Source organism: Mya arenaria, chromosome 8 (assembly GCF_026914265.1).
Source record: "Mya arenaria isolate MELC-2E11 chromosome 8, ASM2691426v1".
Classification (NCBI taxonomy): domain Eukaryota; kingdom Metazoa; phylum Mollusca; class Bivalvia; order Myida; family Myidae; genus Mya; species Mya arenaria.
The window spans coordinates 19,213,582-19,227,135 of NC_069129.1; the positions used below are offsets into that span (position 1 = coordinate 19,213,582).

General features: G+C 33.2%; 1 protein-coding gene and 1 long non-coding RNA gene across 3 annotated transcripts in view; one reads left to right on the plus strand and one right to left on the minus strand.

Annotated features, from left to right (window-relative positions):
- LOC128243530 (uncharacterized) overlaps window positions 1-13,554 on the minus strand; it is a 47,923-nt gene that overhangs the window by 8,984 nt on the left and 25,385 nt on the right. The window lies entirely within an intron of this gene.
- LOC128243540 (uncharacterized) lies at window positions 412-13,361 on the plus strand. 2 transcript variants are annotated; one of them, XR_008262850.1, is made up of 3 exons: window positions 412-545; window positions 10,661-11,055; window positions 13,268-13,361. It is a non-coding gene; the product is annotated as an uncharacterized LOC128243540 (long non-coding RNA). The 2 variants fall into 2 exon arrangements; XR_008262851.1 differs by lacking the exon at window positions 412-545 and adding an exon at window positions 1,495-1,523.

A 13,554-nucleotide genomic window follows, 5' to 3' on the forward strand; every position in this document is an offset into this window, starting at 1 on the left:
TAGTTATGTAAATGATATTATTAAAGGTAATTTAACTAATTTCGTAAATTATGAAATAGTGTAATGTAACCTCTTTTTTAAAAATAATCTTCCTCTTTTAACTGTCTTTAAAAATACTGCAGGAATGAAAATTATACGAGACGTTAAAGAGTTGTTACGTTAAAAAGATAATATTGCTTAAAATTGTTTAATTATTGGTACTTGAATCTGACTTTAAACCGGTTTAGCACAAACATACAATTACAATAATCAATACCAGGGTACATATATCATGCTGGAAAAGAATATAACGTCGACCAAGTAGAACTAGTTGAAATGGTCGCAGTCAACAGTTTCATGGTTTACTTTACGGAAAATTTTAAGGCGGTATAGATTCCAATGGTCAGACCGTGAGCGTGTATAGAATTTAACGTCGACCTGGAAAATTACGAATGTGTCAGACGAATTATTTTGTCTTTCATAGAAGATAAACTTTGCAGAACGATGAATCAGAATGACTGAATGACACTAAGTTTTGCAAAATGGAGATATCCCAAACTTCCATGGTAAGTCATATATTTTATTCTATTGCATTTTTGTGTGGCTTGTTGAATATCACGGACCTATAAACCAGGTCCGTGTGAATATGTATCAGCTAAGAACACAGGTAGATCTACTTGACACAAACATTTTTAATAAGAATATCTTAATGCACATAACCCATAATATATAAGGCGATTATTGATTATGTGACTTGCACCTGGGGCTAAGAAGTAGGAAAACTCTTGGTTATGCACCAGTCAGTTGTAACCCCCCCCCCCCCCCCCCCGGTCTGGCGGGGAATGGCAGGGACTTTGACTTTTGGTCCAGCTAAGACCGAGCAAAGGCCCATTTACCCCAGTTATCCCCGGTATACACCCAGTCTCCAGTAATCACGGCCTCCCCAGTTCCGGAGAATAGCGGGGACTTTGACTTTCTGTCCAGCCAAGCCCGGGTAAAATCCTTGTCCTGCACGGACTAACTGCCAGTAAAATCCCTGCCAAATGATCCCGTACCCCAAGGACCCTAGGTAAGGCCTCCGGTAATCACAGCCTTCCCAGGTCCGGAGAAAAGTGGGGACTTTGGCTTTCTGTCCAGCCAAGCCCGGGTAAAATCCTTGTCCTGTGGGGACAAACTGCCGGTAAAATCCCTGCCAAATGATCCCGTACCCCAAGTAGTCCAAATAATTGTACGTTGACAGATTTTTTTACGATTTTTGATATGGCAAATCCTTAATGTACAAATTGTTTTGCAACAAAAGTGGGTAGTTGTTCCGGGTTAAAGCATATTGCGTCCATTAAATATCATAAAAACAAGTAATATTACCAGATTATGTTATCTTATATTAGTTCCGTACACAAAAAATAAGTATCCAACGAATAATTATAAGTTTGACGGTCTATCTCGAAGCTTGTCGGAGTTGGCCGACGTATTACGATTGGGTCGAGTTGTTCCGTTTGGCATAATTGTTGTCTGTGTCAGTCAACTTTCGTTTTATTGGAAAGGTAAATAATGTGTTTTAATGCATAAAATGCTTGTTTTGTGCAAAATAACTTTTCTTTTACATGGTAAATTATGAATATGAACCTTAATGATCAATTTCAACCATAAAATACTTCACTCAATACAATTTCAATATTTTTCAAACACCTCCGGTTTTTGCACAAACCTGTTTAGACATTAGGGATTGGAAGAAACCCGTATAACAAGTCTATTATTTTAGACTAGTACCCCAAGGACCCTAGGTAAGGCCTCCGGTATTCACGGCCCCCCCACCCTCCTAAAAAAACGTCGAGAAAAAACCAACATTATTATTAAAAGTATTTATTCTTTTCATGAAAGTCTTTTGCCTGTTATTGGGCATTCAACATCCTATGCAATATAAACTGTCATGATCTGCCCCCAGATTTCAGATTTAGTAAGCTTCTTAATGACACAGACAACAGTTTTGCCTATAAATGATCTGCAGGTTGGCGCATGATTAATATATATTAATGGCATATTTAGCTGACTGCAGTGGTCAAAATTGACACCAGCCCAAATTTTTTGTAGCAGGGCTTGTTAAAAAAATTAATGCCATGCATTAGTGTTAGAAGTCGGGCTTGTACCTCCAAAAGTCTAATTGGATGACTGTGACTCAGTATGTGCATAATTTGACATATTTTTGTTACTGTTTGGGCTTTCTGGTAGCATAGTTGGGCTTGTTAGATGTAAAATTCTTCCCTCAGTATCCATGGTGTGTGTTTTTCCATGTAAATATCCTTATAACTATAACCATATAGTATATGTCACTGTTATTTTGGTCTAAATAACTGTTTCAAAGATGTGATTACTTTCAATGTACCTGTCCTCAGAATTATTAATTTGTAAGTTGTATACATGAATGTAATGTCTGTTCGTGAATAACTGTTCCCATGGGAACTACTATTGTGATTATTACTATATATTGAAAGTCAAATGTAATGTCCGTCCCTGAATAAATGTCACTATAATGTCATTTTTTGTTATAAAGTACATTTTATAATAACTATTTATACTATATTGTATGTAATTGTAATGCTTGTCCCTGAATAACTGTCCCCATGGTGAGATTCTTTGTAGGTACATTTGAGAATACCAATTTCTGGAGTGTGTGTCAATGTTATGTCCGTCCCTTAATAACTGTCACCATTGAGTGTGTCATTACAATGTACATGTCAGAATTACTATTACTATATAGTATAATGTCATTTAGTCAATGTATGTTTGTCCCTGTCAATAACTGTCCCATTAATGGTTCAATTCTATGTAAAGTAAATGTCAGGATAATTATTAGTATCATAATGGTTATTGTCAAGTGTGATGTCTGTCCATAAATAAGTCTCCTCATGATGTGTGTCTTTGCAATGTTCATGTAAGAATAACTATTATTATAGTGTGTGTCAATTAAGTCTAGTCAATGTAACATCCGTCCCTGAATAACTGTCCTCATGGCGCTTGTCTTAAAATGTTAATATGTCAAAATAGCTAGTACTTATAAAAGTGTATACATCAGTGTAATGTCCGTCCCTGAATAACTGTCCCCATGGCATTTGTTGTTACAATGATAATGGCAGAATAACTATTTCTATAATGTATGTCAATGAAATGTCTTTCCCTGAAATGTCCCCATGGTGTGTGTCTTTACAATTTTCCTATCAGAATAACTATTTTTATAGTGTATGTCAATGTATTGTCCGTCCCTTATTAACTGTCCCCATGGGGTATGTATTTGCAATGTTCATAAATTTCAGAATAACTATTTCTATATCTATCGTATGTCAATTTAGTGTGACAGGCCCTGATAAACTAATTCCCCATAGTGTGTGTCTTTGCAATGTTCATTTCAGAATTACTATTTCTAGTGGTGTTAATGTAATGTCCGTCCCTGATTAACTGTCCCATGATGTAGGGATTCTATGTAAAGTACACATCAGGATAATTAATTACTATATTGTATATCAGTGTTATATCTGTCCCTAATTAAGTCACCCTAAGGGTGTGTGGTGTGTGTCTTTACAATGCTCATGTCAGAAATACTATTAGTATAGTGTATGTAAATGTAATGTTCGTCCCAGAGTAACTGTCACCATGTAGCGATTCTGTGTAAAGTACATGTCAGGATAACTAATTACTATATAATTGTATGCCAATGTTATTTCCCTAAATAAGTCTCCCCATGGCTTTCTCTGCAATGTTCATGTCAGAATAACCATTACTTTAGTGTATGCCAATGAACATTATGTTTGTCCCTGAATTAAACTGTCCTCATGGTGTGTATCTTTTCAAAGTTAATGTCAGAAATTCTATTACAATAGTGTATGTCAATGTTATGTCCATCACCCTGAATAAATGTCCCCATGTCAGGGTAACTAAATTCTATATTGACAATGTTATGCACCAGTCAATTGTAACCACTGCCCCGGCCCACCCCATCCAGGTCCGGGGGTATACCGGGGATAGCCGAGGAAAAGGGCTGTGTTTTTGCTTTCCAGGTGGTCCCGCAGGGCCGGGTGACCGCGGTGGTTTTGTCATAGGGCCAAATTAAGCCAAGATTGGGCCTTATATAGAGTCTCTGGGGTGCGGGGGCATTTGGCCGGGGTTTAACCATCAGTTCGTCCCTGCAGAGCGGGGATTTTACCCGGGGTCGGCTGGACTGAAAGTCAAAGTCCCGGCTATTCCACGGACCTGGGGGGGCTGTGGTTACAATTGACTGGTGAATTATAATGTCAGTCCCTAAATAAGTATTCCCATTGGCGTGACTGTCATGGTAATGTAAATGTACCCATAATTATTATTTTAGTATATTATTTTAAAACTAACAGTAGGATGTCAAAATGACTTAATTAATTAAATACACCATGATAAATGATAATATATCATGAGTGGATGGTACTCTGAAATTGCAGACACTGATATTATTTTTTTAGTTGGAATATTTTACAATTGTTAAATTGTGGAATAAACAGAATTTATGATGAAATGGGTTTCATTTTCCTACATGCCTTGGCGAAACAAAATAATCCGCTGAGTTCTCTCCGTTCCTTCGTTGAAGCTGTCAAATAAGTTCACATTTGGATTATATATATCTTATATAGATATATGTCTAATGTCTACACTCATGCACAATATTTTGCTAAGAATTGGGCGCAAGTCCGCTAGGGGGTACTTTGAATGACTTAGGGGAATAGCACAGTAGCGCCCCTAGTGTGCCTCCTTGTTTTCAGTCCCTACTGAAAGATTACTGTTGGTCAGCCTTAGAGTATTTGAGGTTGGCTGATGTAGTTTTTTCAACAGTCAGAGACTTAATTCTGTTCAGGATTTCCATTCCTTTATTCTAAAAATAGTGTTGCTTTTAAATCAGCGATAACAAATAACACAATTGCAATTGCAAATCCAGTATGATTTAAGTCTATTTCATGTATAGTTTTATGAATTTTTCATATGTGGCAGGTCTATTTTAGAAGTATTTTGTTTATAATTGTCTCTGTGGCTGCATTTATGCCACTCTGATCCTGTTGTTGTTGAGATAATGAAGGTATGCCCGTGCCCTATGATGGCTTGATCCCTTTACATATACCCAAGTGTGACTGAACAAAATTTTGAAACCAAAGGGGGGAGTTTTACCCCCATCCGTTGATGGAACTTTTGCTAAAGGAGTATTTTTGTACCATTAATGCCCTTAAAATTCTCTACTAACAAAAAGTCAACAATTAGAAAATAGTAGGAGAGAACATAATTAAACTTTTCCAATAAAAAAAAATCTTAATCAAGATATGGAAAGGGCCCTTATAATAGCCAATTAAACTTAAAATTAAAAAAAAGTAAGACTTGTTAATTACTCTAAAATCTAGGTGTTATATGACCTTAAAGCTGCACTCTCACAGATATACCATTTTGACAACTTTTTTTTGTTTGTCTTGGAAAGAGCAAATTTCTGCCTAGATATCTGCAAATATATTTATGATATAAGATTGCTGACAAAATCAGATCTTAGATTTTCACATTTTTTTGTTTGAAAAATTGATGTTTTTTAAGGAAAATGCATATTATATCATTTTTGGATTTTTTATTAGTAGTTTTATTTATATAACTGGTTCCATGGATTTTTGCAAAAATTGGCTGGTTCCAAGGCAAACAATAAAAAGTTGTCAAAACGTTCAATCTGTGATGTTGTAGCTTTAAGTGCACCGTACAAAGAAAGCTGGTAAAAATATTGAATAAATTACACTTAAAGCCAAATTATGTTTAAACTGGGACCAATAATATGTTATCTTACTCCCAGGTTTAAACAATTGCAAATAATAACAAGGCCTAAAAAAAAAATACATTTGGTTCGGGTTACCCGACCCTACCTACGGAATAGGCGCCGACCCTAACGTTTTTATAGTCAGTTTGAAAAAAAAAATAGAAACTAATTTTTTAAGTAGGATAATATATTCATTATAAGGATTAAATAAAAAGGTATTTTGTTTTTCATTTTTCTTTTCATTTTTTCAAAACATTGTTATATCAAAATACAGAATTCTAATAAATAAACACTTTGATTAACAATTTATTCATATTACCTATTAAATCATTTATACTCAGGAAAATAAACTCCGAGTTACTCTGAAACATAATATTACATTAAGAGAATATTCCCTATATAACATATAGATGGTTCACTTCGTCTCACCAAGTGGTTCACTTAGTCCTGGTTCACTTGAGAAGTGGTTCACTTCGTCCTACATTCCATAAAATTCACCTCAATTTTTCCTTTCCATATGATTATATATAATTATATTTCTTATTTTTTTCCCTCTTTGCTATAAGCCTATGAATAAATCAACATGACCATATAAGCAATTATTTTAATCAATTCTGTTAAATGCTATGAAATTGAAGTTCAATTCTAAATTGACAGTCATGTATTTCTTCCAATATTATAAGGATTTATATTTTAAGCATAATTAAGGAACATGTTTTTTGATCAATTAAAGTGCATAACTGCATATTATTTTTTTTATCTTAAATAAATTATAAGCCCATTCATAATCATATTTATAGCAAAAATAAATATGCCAAATAAAAACGAAGCTTCATAAAAAGCGCAGCTTTAGCGAAGCTATTTCTTCGCTAAAGCTGTGCTTTTTTTCCAAAGCTGCGTTTTTTTCAAAAGCTTCGCAAAAGCTGTGCTTTTTCTTCGCTTTTTTCAAAAGCTTCGCAAAAGCTGCGTTTTTTTCATGAAAGGTTCGCTTTTAGTAAAAAAGCTTCGCTAAACCTTTGTCTTTTGAAAAATAGTTTCGTCTTTTTGTTTAAGCCATATTTTCCTTAAACAAAAGCTTCGTCTTTAACATAAAAGCTTCGTCTTTTGCATAAAAAGCTTCGTCTTTTTGAAATTTAAGATGGCCAATATTTCTTGGAAAAGACGAAGCTTTTCAACCAAAGACGAAGCTTTAAAAGAAAAGACAAAGCTTATTTTTTTTTATCTTTTTCTTTGTAGGTGCACTTTTTGGGGGTTTTAAGTGTATTAAATATAAATAATAAGTGCTTTTTCTTAGCTGAAGAATTTTTTCTTTAAAAAAAAAAAGCATTTCATCTCAATTATAATAATTCATGTTCAAGTTAAGAAATTTTTTAATCAGCAGTAATTTAATTGTTTTAGTTTATCCATGTGTAAATCTACAATAACATAAAAAAATATTCAGTCATTCATCAAATTCATACATTCTATTCCTGATTGAATGAAGTATTCAATCTCTTGATGAATGAATGAAATATGGAAAAAAAAGGGTTGAATCCAAAAATAAAATAATACATGGATGAATGAATGAATGATTGATTGATTGCACAAATGAATGAATGATGAATGAATGTGAATGTTTGATTGATTTACTGATGTATTGATTGATTAACTGGTGGTTTGATTGATTGGTTGGTTGATTGATTAGTGATTGAATGAATGAATGAATAATAAATGAATGAATGAATGAATGAACGAACGAACGAACGAACGAACGAACGAACGAACGAACGAACGAACGAATGAATGAAAATTTGAATAAATAATTGAATGAATAAATAAATTAATAATTAATAAATTGATTAATTAATTTACTTAATAAGTTACTTTTAGATGGCTGGATGAATAAATGAACTATCAATTAATGATTCAAAATGAAATAAAGAAGGATATTTTTAATAAATCAATGCAATAAATCATAATTTTATAATATTATGCAAAATAATACACTTACAAAATAAACAGTTATTAATTGCATTCAACTGAATATTCACAGAATTCATATTACTTAAATTTCTATACATGTTATCATCATAAGATCTTAATGTTTTGTTCATAAACCATTCCCATGATAAGCCATATTTGTACAACAACCAATCAGAATCTCAGAACCAAATTTAAAATAGGGGCGGCCATTTTGTTGGGATTTCAGCAGGAAGGGTTGGATGTTTTTAAAGGCATTAATGAATTTACACAAATAACAACGATTGATGATTAAAGGGATAAATTAATGATATTAAATTTATGATATAACTATCATAAGATCAGATGAACATGGACTATGATTTGGAATGACAATCCAATCATTTGATGTTTTGTAAAAGATGACATGCAATACTGGTGAGTTCTTAAAATATTCTGATCTTATACTTATTTTAGTTGTTTATCAATTACTTAATAACCTCAGTGACTATTTTCTTAAACATGTTGGACTTTATATTTCAAAATGATATCCAGCTCTTAAAAATACAATGAAATTTATAAGACATAGTTTTAAAACTCATTGATTTCTGTTTTTACCCTTGGCTTAACAGAATATCTATCAGAATGTTTTTCCATTAAATGTACATCTGATAAGAATCAGTGTTGTTTTACAAGGGGTAATAAAACTGCTATCTGCCAGATGGCCTACCAGATATTGAAAATTGGATTGATCCATTATGTAAAGTATTAATTAACAATCTGGTAGTTCACACTGTGTAATAAACAGAGCTGTTAGGAACCTCTAAATTTAACAAAAGGGCAACATAAGGCAGAGTATGGAAAAAGTCATTTTACTATGTAGTTGGCAATTAAAAAAAAAAAGTTTACAATTTAGGGATCATACTGAAAGGTATGCCTCTACACCAACTAATGGTGTAAATAATTAAACGATCTAAACAAAAATGAACAATATTAAGTATAAATATTGATTTCAAACATTTAGAATATGCTTCCATGTGGTTTAATAGAGACTATAGTATCAGTGAAAAAAATTTGATATTCAACAATTTCACATTTTAATACAGCAATAAAAGGTCATAATGTTTTGTTTTTATTCTTTATTGGGGAAGTTTATACACAGGTATCAATGGGATATTATTTCATATCATGTGGGAACTAGAGATAAACTTGGCATTGATGTATATATGATATATATTTTATTAAAAGTTTTTTGTTACACCAGTCTGAGGCTTTTTATCCCCTATAGTATTAGAGGGTTGGAGGGAAAAAAGCAGCTTTTGAGAAGAGCTGTGTTTTTTTGCCACAAAAAGCGCAGCTTTTGCGAAGCTTTCTGCAGTATTGGCCAAAAAAGCGTAGCTTTTGCGAAGAGCTGCCCTTTTTGCTTGAAAAGCGCAGCTTTTGCGAAGCTTTCTGCTGTATTGGCTCAAAAAGCGTAGCTATTTGCAAAAGCTGTGCTTTTTGCTTGAAATAGCGAAGCTTTGTGCGGTATTGGCCTGAAAAAGCCCAGCTTTTGCGAATAGCTGCGCTTTTTCCGGACAAAGCTTTGCAAAAGCTTCGCTATTTCAAGCAAAAAGCGCAGCTTTTGCGAATAGCTGCGCTTTTTGGCCAATAAGCACAAAGCTTCGCTATTTCAAACAAAAAAGGAAAAAGCTTCGCAAAAGCTGCGCTTTTAACAAATTGAAAGCTTCGCTAAAGCTTCGTTGTTTTGGCCAATACCGCATCGTTTTGCGGCGCTTTTAGCATCGTTTTGCGGCGCTTTTAGCATCGTTTTGCGACGCTTTAGCGCAGCTTTTTTGGCACGGGCATTTTCAGAATAATGATTGTCACATTATTAACCAGGCTTTCCCTGTATAAAACTGTCATTCATAAAGAAACATTAAAAGGCACTTTAACTCAGCCAATCAGATGTCAAGTCCAGTGAAAGGGGCGGAGCTAAGATAAATACTGACATGAAATGTAGATGGATTAGATTAGATTTTGATTTTCCTCATTTGCTTGTAATAAAAATTAAACTTTTACATTGATACAATATAAAAGTGAATTATAAAAGCAAAATAATGACACCAAACATGACACATCTTGCATAAAGATTAGCATTTTGATAAACTTCCTGGAATTGTTATAATCAAAATACCTTGCACCAATATATTAAATCCTACTCCCACACAATTCAATGTAAAAAAGTTAAAATATATACAGTATGCAGCAAAACTGTCTTCAAATTAAATCCTTGATTAGACCAAACAAATATTCTTAGTTTCTACTAACATCCCCCCAAAAAAGGGTAGATAGGTAGGCATGACTTTTTTTTGGACGACCATAATTCTTTAGCAAACTGACCTGTATCAGGGTATTATTTTAGGTCTCTGAAAAAACGCATTTTGATCAAAACGCAATAAAATAATATAGGAAAAAAAAAAATTCAGATGGGTGTAAACAAAGATTTGTAAAGGCCTTATTATGTCCATGTTGTCATATCAGTGATCAAAATAATCACAAGCCCTGCAAATGTAAAGTTCTTTCTTGGCTGTCAGGGGCCCAGGGCCCACTTCAACTCTTGATTTATGGTAGGTTCTGTTGAAAGTGTTTGAAGCAAAATACTAGTTTAAGAATATTGGCTTTAAAGGTATCCATAGTAACACTTCTAAACCTAACAAATGGAGTGAATTAGGGGGTTAATTGGGGGTAATAAAACACATCTTGATAGTGACAATTTAAGTTTTAATCTTTCAAGTGGTGGTTGAACTAAGGAGGGATATATATATATTCTGTAACATTCTAAACTTCAGCATAAAATGTTAACTTAAATTTAATAATAAAAAATATAATTAAAATGTGAAACTTTCTTGTCATTTAAAAAAACTTGTCACAGCTTCACATTCTCTTATTTTTAAGGCCTTCGACATATTTGAGTGGGATCCTGAAACAACCCCTGACACAACAACTTAATTTACAAGAACAACCCTGCGTATAAGAACTACAATACTTCTGAACAAACAAAAGCAACTCCAGATTTATGAACAACTCTGATTACTAGAACATGAACACCAACCCCATCTTCAAGAACAACAACTTCAACCCCAGAACATCAACACTTCCTGCAGGGACAACTACAAAATCATCGGCTTCAAGAACAAATTCATTCTCAACACATACATCAGCAACAACAGCTACCCAAATAAAAATACTCGAACTACAAGAACACCAGCAACACACTCTTTAAGAACACCAGCATCATCATCTTCTTCTAGACTTGCAAATGCAACAAACACCTAAGACAAAGTTGAATGGTATGTATATATGAATGCAAAGTTTTGACATACACATGTATAGGATATAGTTTTTTGTCTTATTCCATAAATATGACCTACTCATTAGAACGTCATTGATTAAATTATGTTTAAATAAAACTAAACAATCAATTTGCTATCATGGATTCTTTAAGTCAATGAGCATATATGACTTTTTTATTGTCTTTTTATTTTGTTAATGTCTCAAAAAAGAATGACTACCTCAAGTTGGCTGATTTCCATTAGATTTGAAACATTATTGAAGTATTCAACAATATATTTTGAATAGGCTTTTTTTATTGAAGATTATGTTCATGCAACATACCTACTTTATTTGTGCGCAATATAGCCATAAACTTAAAGGGACTAGACACCAGGTTGGCAAGTACAGTATTTCTTCAAAATAAGCCTAGAACTGTCAATGTGATCATTTAGAAGGCTGATACGTAATACAAAAGGGTTATTAGTACTGTGTTTTGATCCGGGAGGTTGTATTTCACTTGAGTGGAATTTTGCAGATTCGGATTTCACAAGGCACAAGCCTCCCGGATCAAAACGCCATACTAATAACCCTTTTATTATATATAAATTACTAATTTACTTGTTACATCACTTAAAAGCCGCATGTTTTCATAATAAATGTCATTTTAAAGGGGCTATCTCACAGATGATGAAATAGCGATTGTCGAAAAATGACATAAACTTGGCATCGATGTGTACAATGCATTGAAACGTACTAATTGAAGTACCACATAGTTTACAATGTATTTAAGTTTAGCAGTTACTTCGTATTTTTCCATTAAAAAAGATAACTTGGTATGTGTACAAGGTAGAATTCATTCCTTATGCGTGATTGGCTAGAAGGTGTTATCACGTGAAGTTGGACTTCAATTTTGGCGACGCGGGTTTGACCCGGTCTCCGACACAATCTTTTTTTTTTACATTTAGGTACTTTTTTTACAATTATGACATCAAAGCGTAACACATTCTATTAGATAATTGTCCTGAGATTCGTTACAGAAAAAACTTTTTTTGGTGCAAATCTGTGACACAGTCCCTTTAAGGACACATTATTTTGTTTTATGACATCATTTTAACATCACGCAATGACACTTGTAAAGTTGTTATGACTTGAAGTCACAAGAGTAGAAAACGGCTGTAGTGCACTAGAGTGGAATACAGACTACTGTATTTTGCGATATGTATTACGTGTGGATAATTAAATGATGGGTATAATTATACAATAAATAATTTTACATGATTAAAATAAACAGTGCAATCATTTAACTATCTCATTTGGGTTTCCTTGTGTAAAAATAGCGAATTAAGTTTTCCAAGTTTATATTATATCCATTTATGAATACAGATAAATATACTGATGCTTTTTTAAACTTACTGGGATATTATATGTGGTAGACACACCCCAGAAAGTTTTATATCGACAAAATGTGCAAAAGCTGTGAAATTATGTGTCTTAAGCAATATGTTATATAGCTATTAAAGTAAGATTAAAAGTTATACACTAGTATATCAATTGTATGTAAGTTTTTGACAGTTATCTATTTTTTGCCATTGTATCATCTGGTGTCTAGTCCCTTTAATAAACACTGTTAAATTCATACATTATTGAAAAAAATGACAAGCAGCAATTGTCATCACTTGATTATTATCCTTGCCTTGGGGTTAAGTTTTGCGTTCAGGTCAGTTACATGGAAACTATCAAAGCTGTCACTTCGAAACTTGAGGAACTTGTACATCTAATACCCTTATTCACATTATACCCTAAAGATATTGAGTCTCACCTGTTTTTAGGGTAAAAAACGTGAATTTTGGTTGATTTTGATAAATGGACACTAAGCTTCTTCATAGAAAATGAAAGGATTATGCCTTCAATATATCAAACTCATTTGGAAGGGATGGGAGGATGGGGGATATTTCAGTATTTGTGGACTATAGTCTAATTTTTTTTAAGTTTAATAAAATAATGTGCTTAGACGGCCGCTTACAAGCAAACTATCAGAGCTATCACTTTTAAACATTGGAATATTCACTTTCAAATGAACAATATGAAATAAATTTACAATAAAAGGATATAATCAGATGAGCGTTCAGAACCCGCAGGTGGTGCTCTTGTCATATATGCCAAATGTGCTGGTATAAACATTAGTGCCATTTTTGTGTGAAATTTAAAGTTTCCTTTCTTAAATTGCAGGCTAACTTCAATGGAGAGGAGAGAGTAATGGCAAAAAGAGGATCATTTTAAAGAGAGGAGGAAGAGGGATCTGAGGCCAGGATATCAGATTCACGATGGGAGGGGGGGGGGGCGGTGGAACAATTTTCGAGAATTATTGACATACATGTGTATAAATATATATATATATATATATATATATCATGGTAGGAACTGTTTGCCTTGTCAACTGTGACTTAAATATTTAGTTCTTGTGTCAGCCTGTGCTTACATGTATCTCAAATATTTAATGACATTTTATTGGTTTG